The sequence below is a fragment of the Vicia villosa genome, unplaced genomic scaffold (genome assembly GCF_029867415.1).
Source record: "Vicia villosa cultivar HV-30 ecotype Madison, WI unplaced genomic scaffold, Vvil1.0 ctg.000924F_1_1, whole genome shotgun sequence".
Lineage (NCBI taxonomy): Eukaryota > Viridiplantae > Streptophyta > Magnoliopsida > Fabales > Fabaceae > Vicia > Vicia villosa.
The window spans coordinates 253,187-265,009 of NW_026705415.1; positions in this window are offsets into that span (position 1 = coordinate 253,187).

Here is an 11,823-nt window from a genome sequence, read left to right on the forward strand (position 1 = left end):
TAATAATTTTACAATTTTGTTCATATTAGTTCATTTGAATTGTTATTTCACATGTTTGTTAGTTTTGTAGCGTTTTTAAAGGTTTGAAGATCATGGAAGCAAAGAGGAATTACTTGAAGACTTGGAATAGCAAAAGAAGTGTTGATGAGGCCAGTTTTCCCTGCAAACATCCTTTGCGCCGCCAACTGCTAGATGCTGAACAAGTCCAGTTTGGAACTTCACTGTTTGCCCCGCAAACACTGCGCTGTAGAATTTTATCTTTTACTTTGTTGCCACTTGTCATGAGAATTGGGCTTATCTTTTGAATAGGAAAAGTTAGTACGAATTAGGGGTTATTTAGGGAGACAAAAAAGGGGAATTAGAGGATTCTATTCTATTGTACACCACACATTGAGATTAGGGTTTTGGAGAGAAAAGCTTGCACCTTTGTGAGAGATTGATGCTCATAGCTTCTTCTTCATTCTTCTTGTTGTCAACCATGGTGATGAGTAGCTAAATCCCACTTTGACAAGATTGGAGGTAGTAGCTATCCTTGTTAACTATGTATTTCCTCTAACACTTTTGTATGAACTTCATTAGTATTGAAATGGATGAATGTTGTTGTTTTATATTTCATATTTAGATTTGATTTATGATTGAGAAATATATTTCAAGTCTTGTTCTACAACATTTTATCAAATAGTGAATAAATGCTAGAGATAGATTTATTTGCTACTTTTCTATTTGTATCAAACAATCAAGCTTAATGTATTGATAGTTAGAGTGAGAGATCATCTAAAGATTGATATATTAACTTTCACAACTTTGTTTAGACATAAACATTGTTTAGAGGATACTAGAACATTGCATCGCTATTGAAGTATACTTTAGTTGTTAAAGTCACATAGGAGATAGGGATAGTGAAACCAAAACCAATCTTGTTAATCTTTTATCTTTGAACAACTCTTATTTTATTACTTGTTTTACCTTTTGAATAGAAAAATAGAAACTCAACTCAAACCAACTTTGTTACAACTTAAACTTAAAGCGATAGTAACTATAGAATGGCGGTAATATCACCCAATCTCTGTGGATACTATTTAAAAATATTTGCCTTGAATATATTATTCAACAATCATCTTCTCCGATTGAACAAGATCAAACCGTCGTCGCCAGCAAAACCTCTCGGCGTCCACTTCTTACTGATTCGTCTCTCCAAATCTCAACTCCGCTTGCAATCTCAATCATCTCTCACGAACGATACACAGCGACGGCCGGCACGAGTCTCCTTCCGAGCAAACTCTCATCTTCTCTCATCTCGTTCTCTCTCGATTTTCTTTTTGAATTATCTGATGCGATGTGTGGTTGTTGATTTTTTGTAAGTGGATCCGATGGCGTTTAGTGATCCGTGATGAAGGAGTGATGAAGAATTGTGCGTTGAAGATGATGTTGAGCGATGATGAAGAAGAGGTGTCCTTGAATCATTGAAGCGTGAGGAGTTGAATTGGAGATAAAGATTGAGGATTGATGAGGTTGATGATTGAAGATGAGAATCAAGAGAGAGCTCGAGTGAGAGTTTGTTACGTTCTCGGTTACACTTCTGTTATCGGTGAGTTCTCTCTCCAATTTCTGTTGCACCTTTTTTTCTGAGCTTTTTCTTCTACTTTCTGTTTGATTGGTTTTCTGATTTTTTGTGGTAGATGATGATTTAAGAATTGACTCAGGATGAAGATGAGGGAGTCGAGAAGATGAAGATGATGGTTCTGGTGAGGGTTAGAGGAAGATGAAGATGATGGTGAATGGTGTGGTGAAGGTGAATGAAGCTGTGAAAGATGAAGAATCGGGTAGAGTGGTTGAAGAGATCAAGAAGTGAAGACTTGAATACTTATGGAGATTCTCAGGTTTGATTTTCTTCTTCTGCTTTTTCTGTTTTTTTTTCTGGTTAGGATGTGAAACTGAATGGTGGTGAGGAATGAATGTGAGGTGTGTATTCTGTTACAGGTTTTTGGTTGAAGATTGTAGATGAAGAATTGAGGAGAAGAAGAAGAGAATGAGAAGAGAGAAAGGATGAAGAGGATCGAGGGTGATGATGTGTGGTTGAAATGTGATGGAAATGGTGTGTAGAGAAACAATGGTGGGGGGAGATTCTGTTATATAGAAGATGATGAAGGTTGTGAGGATTGAAGAGATTGAGAATTTGTTGAAGTTAGTTACAAATTGGTTGAAGGGTTAGTTACCTTTCTGTTTTTTCTGTTATATGCTGGCTAGGAAAATGGTGAGAAGGTTGGTTAGTATTGACAAATAGGAAGGGTTTGAAATTCTGTTATGGATATGTTAGTAGGTTGGTTATATGAAGTTAGTTACTAGTTTGTTAAAAATTGGTTAGAAGCTTGTAAGACAGTTGTGGAATTGGGGAGTTAGTTACATGGTACGGGTTGACATGGTTAGAATTATTGAGTTATGAATGAATCCCCTGCTTATAGATTGAATGTGTGGTATGTTGCAGGTTGTGTATTGTGTTTGTGCAGGGCTTGTGATGACAAACTGAAGGATAGAAAAACACTTAGAAAGGGGGGGTTTGAATAAGTGTAGCTTTAAAAACTTGACAGATAAAAATAAATTGCACAGTTATTTTTATCCTGGTTCGTTGTTAACTAAACTACTCCAGTCCACCCCCGCAGAGATGATTTACCTCAACTGAGGATTTAATCCACTAATCGCACGGATTACAATGGTTTTCCACTTAGTCAGCAACTAAGTCTTCCAGAGTCTACTGATCACTCCAGGAACAACTACTTAGATACCCTCTAAGACTTTTCTAGAGTCTACTGATCCACACGATCACTCTAGTTACAACCTGCTTAGATCACTTCTAAGACTTCCTAGAGTATTCTGATCCACACGATCACTCTAGTTCCTTACAACTTAATGTAATCAATTCTAAGAGTATTACAAATGCTTCTTGAAAGCTATAATCACAAACTGTGATATTTCTCTTAATCGTTTAAGCTTAATCTCACTAATATATTACAACAGCAATGTAGTGAGCTTTGATGAAGATGAAGATTCTGAGTTTAGATTTGAACAGCGTTTCAGCAAGTTTGATATGAGTTGTTTTGGTGCAGAATCGTTAACCTTGCTTCTCATCAGAACTTCATATTTATAGGCGTTGGAGAAGATGACCGTTGAGTGCATTTAATGCTTTGCGTGTTCCGTACAGCATCGCATTTAATGTTATACGCTTTTGTCAACTACCTCGAGCCTTGTTCACGCTGTGTCTACTGACGTAGCCTTTAGTAGCTTTTAACGTTCCTTTTGTCAGTCAGCGTAGCTTGCCACTTGTACTTTCTTCTGATCTGATGCTTGTGAATACAACGTTTGAATATCATCAGAGTCAAACAGCTTGGTGCATAGCATCTTCTGATCTTCTGACCTTGAAGTGCTTCTGAGCGTGATACCATCAGAACTTCAGTGCTTCTGTTCTCTTGTTCTTCTGATGCTTCCATAGACCCATGTTCTGATTCTGCTTCGACCATCTTCTGATGTCTTGCCAGACCATGTTCTGATGTTGCATGCTGAACCCTTTGAGACAAAGCTTCTGAGCGCTGAATTATGCGTACTCTTTTATATATTTCCTGAAAGGGAAATTGCATTGGATTAGAGTACCATATTATCTTAAGCAAAATTCATATTATTGTTATCATCAAACTAAGATAATTGATCAGAACAAATCTTGTTCTAACACAAACTTCTTTTGGCTCGAGTCATGAAGAGGGAAATAGAAGTAGCAGACTTGTTGTGGCTTATTCATGGCATTCTTCTATGCTACAGGTTGATAAGGTTCACCTCGAAACCAAACGTTTGCTTATTGATTGAAATACCTTTTCTCATATGCTGAGCTGGGACCTCCTTTTTACTTCGACTACAGAATCACAACGTGAATGGCTTTGGGATTTGATGACTTGAATGTGTGTAAATATGCAGGTCGTACCGGGGCTAGTCGGGTGAGAAGTTTAACCAAAGAATTTGGAAACGTGAAGATTGATTCCGAAGACTTTGGAAGTGCGGAAGGCATGAAGCTTAAGACACTGTTTTTGTTTTCCCTTTGAATGGCTGCAGCATTATTGCGAACATCTCATGGGCTTCTAACACCTAATGAAGGCCAAGCAAAGTTGAAAGTATAAAGCTTGCTCAAAGGAGTTTAGGAACTTAGAGATTTTAGGTTTAGCAATAAATTATGATGTCTCTTTTTCTTTTTTTGTTCCATGTTCCAAAAGTATGAAAAGAATGGACACTGGTACAGTTTGTAAGGTGAAAAAAAGGATTAGAACTATTTGTGAGATTTTTGTAGTTTTATACTTGTAATGAATATGGCTTTGATGCAATTGGGTCTTTGTGTGTATGGATTTGTAGTGGACCTGAATGGTGAGAATATTCTAATATCAAACCAATAGATTTGGATTTTGTGATGAGTACTTGGGATTTTGTGATCAAGTGGCCCTTTCCTTTCGAACCATCTTTGAATAAATTTTTCCACTATTTCCGTTTGATTTTCAAATCTTTCCCTCGCCTTGCAATATTGACTCATATGATATCAGTGAGTTTCCTTGGTTCACTTCTACCAGAAAGTCAAAGTTTTAGTCATTGGCTTTCAAATTTGAAAATAGTCCCATATAAACTCCAGATGAATGCGCCCACACTCTTTTAATGAAGTTCTAAACAAATAGCTTATACCCCAGACAATCAAGTGAGACAAACTCTGAATTGGAGAATGAATCATATGGAACTCTAACAATAAGATGATCACAAGAACAACCATGAAAATCCACAGTAATACAAGTACTGTGAAACGAACCCTAATCCATGATCAATTGAAGATCTCAATAGAAACAAGCTTGTACAAGGTATGAACTTCAAACCATGTGAAACCTCGGTTCTATTTATGACGTCGATCCCTTGCCAAGTTTATTGATTAATGATGCATGTTATGTTGATGACCTAATGAAGGGATATGTACATGAAATGCAAAGCCTAAGCCAGTTAGAAATTAGGGGTAGGACAAATTTGGGGTATGACACCTATAAATAGAAGTTCTGATGAGAAGCTGAACACAACTCTTGCGCAAAAATACAGAAACGCTGTCAAATTCAAAAGCTCTCAAACTTCATCTTCAACCTCACATTACTGTTGTAATATCTTAGTGAAATTTAAGCTTAGAACTTAAGAGAAATATCACAGTTGTGATTATAGCTTATTAAGAAGCATTGTAATACTCTTGTAAGAATTTGTTTACATTGATTTGTAAAAGGTTCCTAGAGTGATCAAGGTGTGATCAGAATACTCTAGAAGACTTAGAGGGTATCTAAGTGGAAAACCATTGTAATCAAGGTTGATTAGTGGATTAAATCCTCAGGTGAGGTAAATCACTCTAAGGGGGTGGACTGGAGTAGTTTCGTTAACAACGAACCAGGATAAAAATCATTGTGCAATTGTTTTATCTTAAGAGTTTTTAAAGTCACACTTATTCAAACCCCCCCCCCTTTCTAAGTGTTTTTCTATCCTTCACTACACCACCAAAAATTACTAAGGCCTCTGGTTATCTATTACCCGTGTATAGATATCGTGCATCATGTACTTTTTCACAAGCACACCTAATATTTATTAAATGATAATAATAAAAAAATACAATTTAGAGGACTGAGTAAAAACTTAGGGATATATGTTGTCCTGAAGGATAGAAAAACACTTAGAAAGGGGGGTTTTGAATAAGTGTGACTTTAAAAACATGTAAGATAAAAACAATGAACACAATTACTTTTATCCTGGTTCGTTGTTAACGAAACTACTCCAGTCCACCCCCTTAGAGTGAATTACCGCAACTGAGGATTTAATCCACTAATCCAACTGATTACAATGGTTATCCACTTAGAAAACTTTTAAGTTTTCGAGAGTATACATATCACAACTTGATCACTCTTGGAACTCTTCACTTAGAAACCTTCTAAGTCTTCTAGAGTCTAGTGATCACAACTTGATCACTCTAGGAACCTTTTACAAACAATGTAAAATAATGTTTACAAGATTATAGATTGCTTCTAATAAATCTATAATCACAACAGTTTTATTTCTCTTAAGTTCTAAGCTTAACACTCACTAAATATTACAAAAGTTTGTGAGGTTGAAAATGAAGTTCGTGAGTTTTGATTTTGACAGCGTTTCAGTATTTTGCACAAGTGTTCTACTTTGCTTCTGATCAGAACTTCTATTCATAGGTGCTGAGAGGAAATGACCGTTGGGAGCATTTAATGCTTTGCGTGAATAGTAAAGCTTTGCATTTAATGTTTCACACTTTTGTCAACTACCTCGAGCTTTGCTTTTCCTGCTTTTACTGACTTTGCATTTTGTAGCTTCTAACGTTCCTTTTGTCAGTCAGAGATTAGACTTAATAGCCTTTCATCTTGTACTATCTTCTGGACTCAGATTTGTAGAATAATAACGTTTGAATTTCAGAGTCAACAGCTTGGTGCAGAGCATCTTCTTGTCTTCTGACTTTGAAGAGCTTGAGCGTGATACCATTCAGAACTTCAGTGCTTCTGCTTCTGACTTCATGTTCTTCTGATGCTTTACAATTCATGTTCTGATTCTTCTTGACCATCATCTGATGTCTTGCCAGAGCATGTTCTAATGTAGCCATCCAGAACCTTCTGAGTCAGTTGCTTCTGGGCGTTGATTTGTGCATACTCTTTATGTATTTCTTGAATTGGAAAATGCAAAGGATTAGAGTACCACATTATCTTATACGAAATTCATATATAATATTATCATCAAAACATAGAATATTGATCAGAACAAATCTTGTTCTAACAATCTCCCCCTTTTTGATGATGACAAAAACATATATAATTGATATGAATTTGTATCCAGAATATCAGATGAACAAAGACAATTACACAGTTATAGCATAAGCATATAATTAGAGTGTGTGAATATGTCTCCCCCTGAGATTAACAATCTCCCCCTGAAATTAATACTAGAAGAATTTTTAAATAAAAAACTTCCCTGAGTATTTTTCCATTTCAGTTGAGACTTTCACGTAGCATAGAACTTCAGAACATTCAGAGCTTCTCATCAGAGCTTCCTTTGGACAACTGCAGAGCTTTGAATTTTCCCTTTGTAATCAATTGTATCATATTATACTTGATTGTATCAGAACATTCTTAAATGTATCAGAGAATTCTTCTTGCTTCTGATCTTGAAGCTTTAGAGCACTAAGCTTGCTTCAATTTTCTAAGAGCATGCTTCTTCTTAGAATTTCTTTTCCCCATGTATTTGCTTCTCATGTTGAGCTTTGACCAGAATATCATATTCCTGCAAAACTATCAAAGACAGAAGAACTTGCAAATAATGTTAGTAATGTTAAGACTTAATCCCAACAACTGATATTATAAACCAATACAATTATCATATTTCTCCCCCTTTTTGTCATAACATCAAAAAGCATAAAGATTCAGATGAACAAAACACACAGGGAGAGGAAAGAACAGATAATTTTTCATTGATTAAAACATCAGAAGATACAAAAACAGGTGCAATTCAAGCAGATGCAAACAACAAAGAAAACAAACTAAGACACAAAGACAGACTACGACTGGCTGAACCTAGAAGCTAAGACGGCCAAAAGGTTTTTAATCTCAAAGTGTCTTCAACTTGCTTCCTTGTAGCTTCCTTCTGATCCTGCATGAAGGATCTGAACTCAACATTTGTATCCTCTTTCTTGTCCAGACGAAGAGCCAAGTTTGCTTGATTCTATTGGTTGATTCTATTGGAGCTCCTTCATAGTGTTAATCAGCACAGAAGCAGAAGGACCAACATAAGCAACATCAAAGCTGTTTCCCATAGCAAGAGGATTTGCACAAACTTCGACCATGAGAACATCTCCTTGATTTTCCTCAAAAGGAATTTCTTCAGCAGGATGTTCTAGACCATCAAGAATTGCAGCTAGATTCTTTGGAGGTGTTGGAGCAATAGGTTCTGGAGGGTATTCAACTTCTGGATATACCATATTTGGTGCTTTTTCAGAGGGATGCTCCCTTAACCAGTTGAACAAGAACTAAAATTCTCCAGTCAGAACCTTGTAGGGATGTGGCGTCCACACAACCATTGCCAAAGGATTCTGTTCTTCTGCAAGCTCATCTACAAACTCCTTCTCTTCAAGAGGCTTCCAGCTGGTGATGGGATGGTAGTATCTTCCATCATCATATTCCAGAAGGTAACTAGAAGGACCAGGAGCTGCAACTAGACACTCTTTCTGAAGATTCAGAAAATCAGATTGAATCTCCTTACCAACGGTTCTCCAGATCTTGCCAGCAGCAACATGATCCAGTTTAGCATCATGTGCAACCTTCAGAGCATCTAAACCTGTTCTGACCTTAAGAGAATTCAAAAAGTGTATCAACATAAGGTCTAGGAGGTAATGTTCTTGGAGGAGGGTTAGGTATTTGGAGATGGAGAGAAGAGATTGGCTTATCTGGGTAAGATAGGGCATAAGCTTGGGGAACTCTATCCAGAACAAACAATGTTGTTTCAGAAGAGGGTGTTTGAGAGGGTGGTTGAAAGGATTCAGCTTCATGATCTGAGTCTAAAACCACAACATCAGGAGTTGGTTTAGGTTTACATGGATAAAGTTTCATGAGGCGGGTGAAAGAATCAGAATCAGATGGTTTAGGAGATGAAGGTGTGAAAGGGCAGAGCTCAGCATTGTCTACAAGGGTGTATTTGAGATGTGGAGGAGGTTGAGAAATGAATATGTTTGCGTGAGGGGGAATGATGGTGTTAAGGGGTGTGGCTTCAAAGATTGGTTCAGAAGCTGGGGGTACAGAATCAAGAATAGGCGTAGTGCCTTTAGACTTGGGTGAAGGAGGAGGGGTGAGAACTTTGGTGGTTGGAGGTGGTTTAGCAGGGGATTTTTCTGGTTGAATATCTGGGTTTGTTTCTATTGATACATTCTTTGAAGTAAAAACAAAATCAGAATCAGGTTCAGAAATGACAATACTTGGACCTCGTTGCTTCTTCTTAGCTGGTCCTTCTCCAACTATCTTCCTCTTCTTCTCCTTCTGTATCACCATCTTCTGCTTTCCTTTTAATTTTTCCTTCTCCCTTTCCACTTCATTCTGCTTTTCTTTTTCAACGTCTTTCTTCTCCAACTTCTTTTCATCTTCTTTCTTTTCTTCCTCTTTCTTTCTCTTCTTATCTTTCTTATTTTTCTTTCTCTTCTCTTCTTATTTCTTATCATCCTTCTTATGCTTCTTCTTTTCTACTTCTCCTTCTTTCTTCTTTTCCTCCTTCTGTTCATCAGCTTGCTTATCATTCCTTTTCTCTTCACTAATTGTGGGAAGATCTAACCTTCTTTTGGTTCTTCTTTCCTTCTCAGGCACAATTTATGGAACTCCATCCTTAGTAGTGAGAGCTTTCTGCTTGCTTATCCAAATGGGCTCACAATCAGAACCATTTTGTCTGTGTATAGCAATGTAGCGAACAATAACTTCTGGTTGTTCATTCCTGAAGAACAACTCAAAGTCAGCCAAAATAGGACCTCTTCTGATTCTAACTTATGGGTTTGCTTGAGGAGTAGAACCAATTGACTTGATTATGCCCATCTTCTTCAGAGTATGAGCATTCAGAGTACTCCCAATAATAGTGTAAGGATTATTGATGATTCCAGCATTTTCCAGATTCTCAACTATCTTTGTTTGGACTAGAAGATTTGTGAGGGTTCTTCCAAAAGGAATAACGTTTCCCTTCTTGTTTGGATACTGCAGCCTGATTTCGTCTCTTGAATCATTCACAACATGCCACAAGTGATTGAAAACAATGAAGGGAAGATCCACCTTGATTTTTTTACCAATACAATACATGATTTATTGTTAGTCCTTGTTGACGAAGTTTGAAGAACTTGTTGATTTTCTGTGGTAAAAGCAGCCCAGTAGAATCTTAGTCCATACCTTGTAGATGGTTTTCATATCCTTAACTTCTTTTGACTTTTGTCCATTCTGAAAGATCTCACCATACACAGCATCCCAATCAGTTCTAGGAGTTGCTTCAGTAACGCCTTCAACATTCATCAACCCAAATAACTTCCTTATGAGGGGTTCAGTGATTGAGAAGAATTCACCATGAACAATGGAGAGAATTGCTTTAGGCATAACAATTGCATGCACCCAGAATTCTTTCACTAGGTCAGGATAAACTAGACCACACAGATCATAGAACAAAGGTCCCCAACCTTGAAACACCATATTCTCTGTAAGATGAACATCATGTTTCTCCAGATTATCAAAATCTACCATTAATTCGCAAATAACCTCCAACTGATCCAAAGGAATCGAACAGGTTATCTAGGGAACAAGTTGTTGCTCTTGATCTTGTTCTTGTTGGTGTTGTTGCTGAGGAGACGAACCAACATTCTGATTTGAAGGGGGAAGCCATTGAAGCACTTCTGAGATTTATGGGTTTCTTTTTAGGGTTTGAGAAGAGAGAGAAAAGGTTGCAGAAACGCATAAACTTAGAGAATGAAGAATGTGTGAAAAGAGAAAAAGAGATTATGAGAGATGTTTAAATAGACACGGATTTGAAACAAAATGCAATTAAATTCTGAGAATGAACAATTACAAGATGCAGAGAATCAAATGCATTTAATGTTGAGTGACATTAGGGTAAAACGTGGTATTTGAAATGATTTGCACAGTTACCTAGGGCGGCGTCTCATCAACTGCACGCATGCTTGTCCCTTCAGAATGAACACATGTTCATCATCTGGAATAGCTGGTGACAGCTGTTTTGCTTTAAAAGAAATTCTGAATCAACTTAGACATATGAAACGTTAACAATAACAGAATCAGAATATCTAATTGATAAACAAGTTCGGAATATCTGATAAGAAAAATAAGTAATCATTTCAAATATAATCCATATATCAGAACTTCTCATCCTTTCACTCTGGGCATAAATCCATACTGATATTCTTCAGAATGAACTTAAACCTATCTTCAGCAAGGGGTTTTGTGAAGATATCAGCCCACTGATGTTCTGTATCAACAAAGTTTAGAGAAAGAACACCCTTCTGAACATAGTCCCTAATGAAGTGATGTTTGATCTCAATATATTTAGCTTTGAAATGTAAGATTGGATTCTTAGATAAACAAATAGCAGAAGTATGATCACAGAAGATAGGAGTGTTACTCTCATATATCTGATAATCTTCTAGCTGACTCTTCATCCAGAGCGTCTATGTACTACATCAATCAGCAGCAACATATTCTGCTTCTGTTGTAGAGAGGGCAATTGTGGCTTGCTTCTTGCTGTACCAAGAGATCAGATGACTTCCCAGAAACTGACAGCTTCCAGAAGTACTTTTCCTTTCAACTCTATCTCCAGCGTAATCAGCATCACAATATCCTACTAAGTTGTATTCTTCAGATCTTCTGTAGAATAAACCAACATTAGTAGTACCTTTCAGATACCTCAGAATTCTCTTAACAGCAGTTAAGCGAGATTCTCTAGGATCTGATTGGAATCTAGCACACAGGCATACACTGAATAGAATATCAGGTCTAGAAGCAATAAGATATAGAAGAGATCCAATCATACCTCTGTAGAGCTTCTGATCTACCTTCTTACTTACCTCATCCTTACCTAAAACACACGTTGGATGCATAGGAGTCTTTGCTTCTTTGCTTTATGAAAGATTAAACTTCTTCAGAAGTTCTTTCACGTACTTGGTCTGATGAACATAAGTTCCTTCAGAAGTTTGATTGATATGGATCCCAAGGAAATACTTGAGTTCTC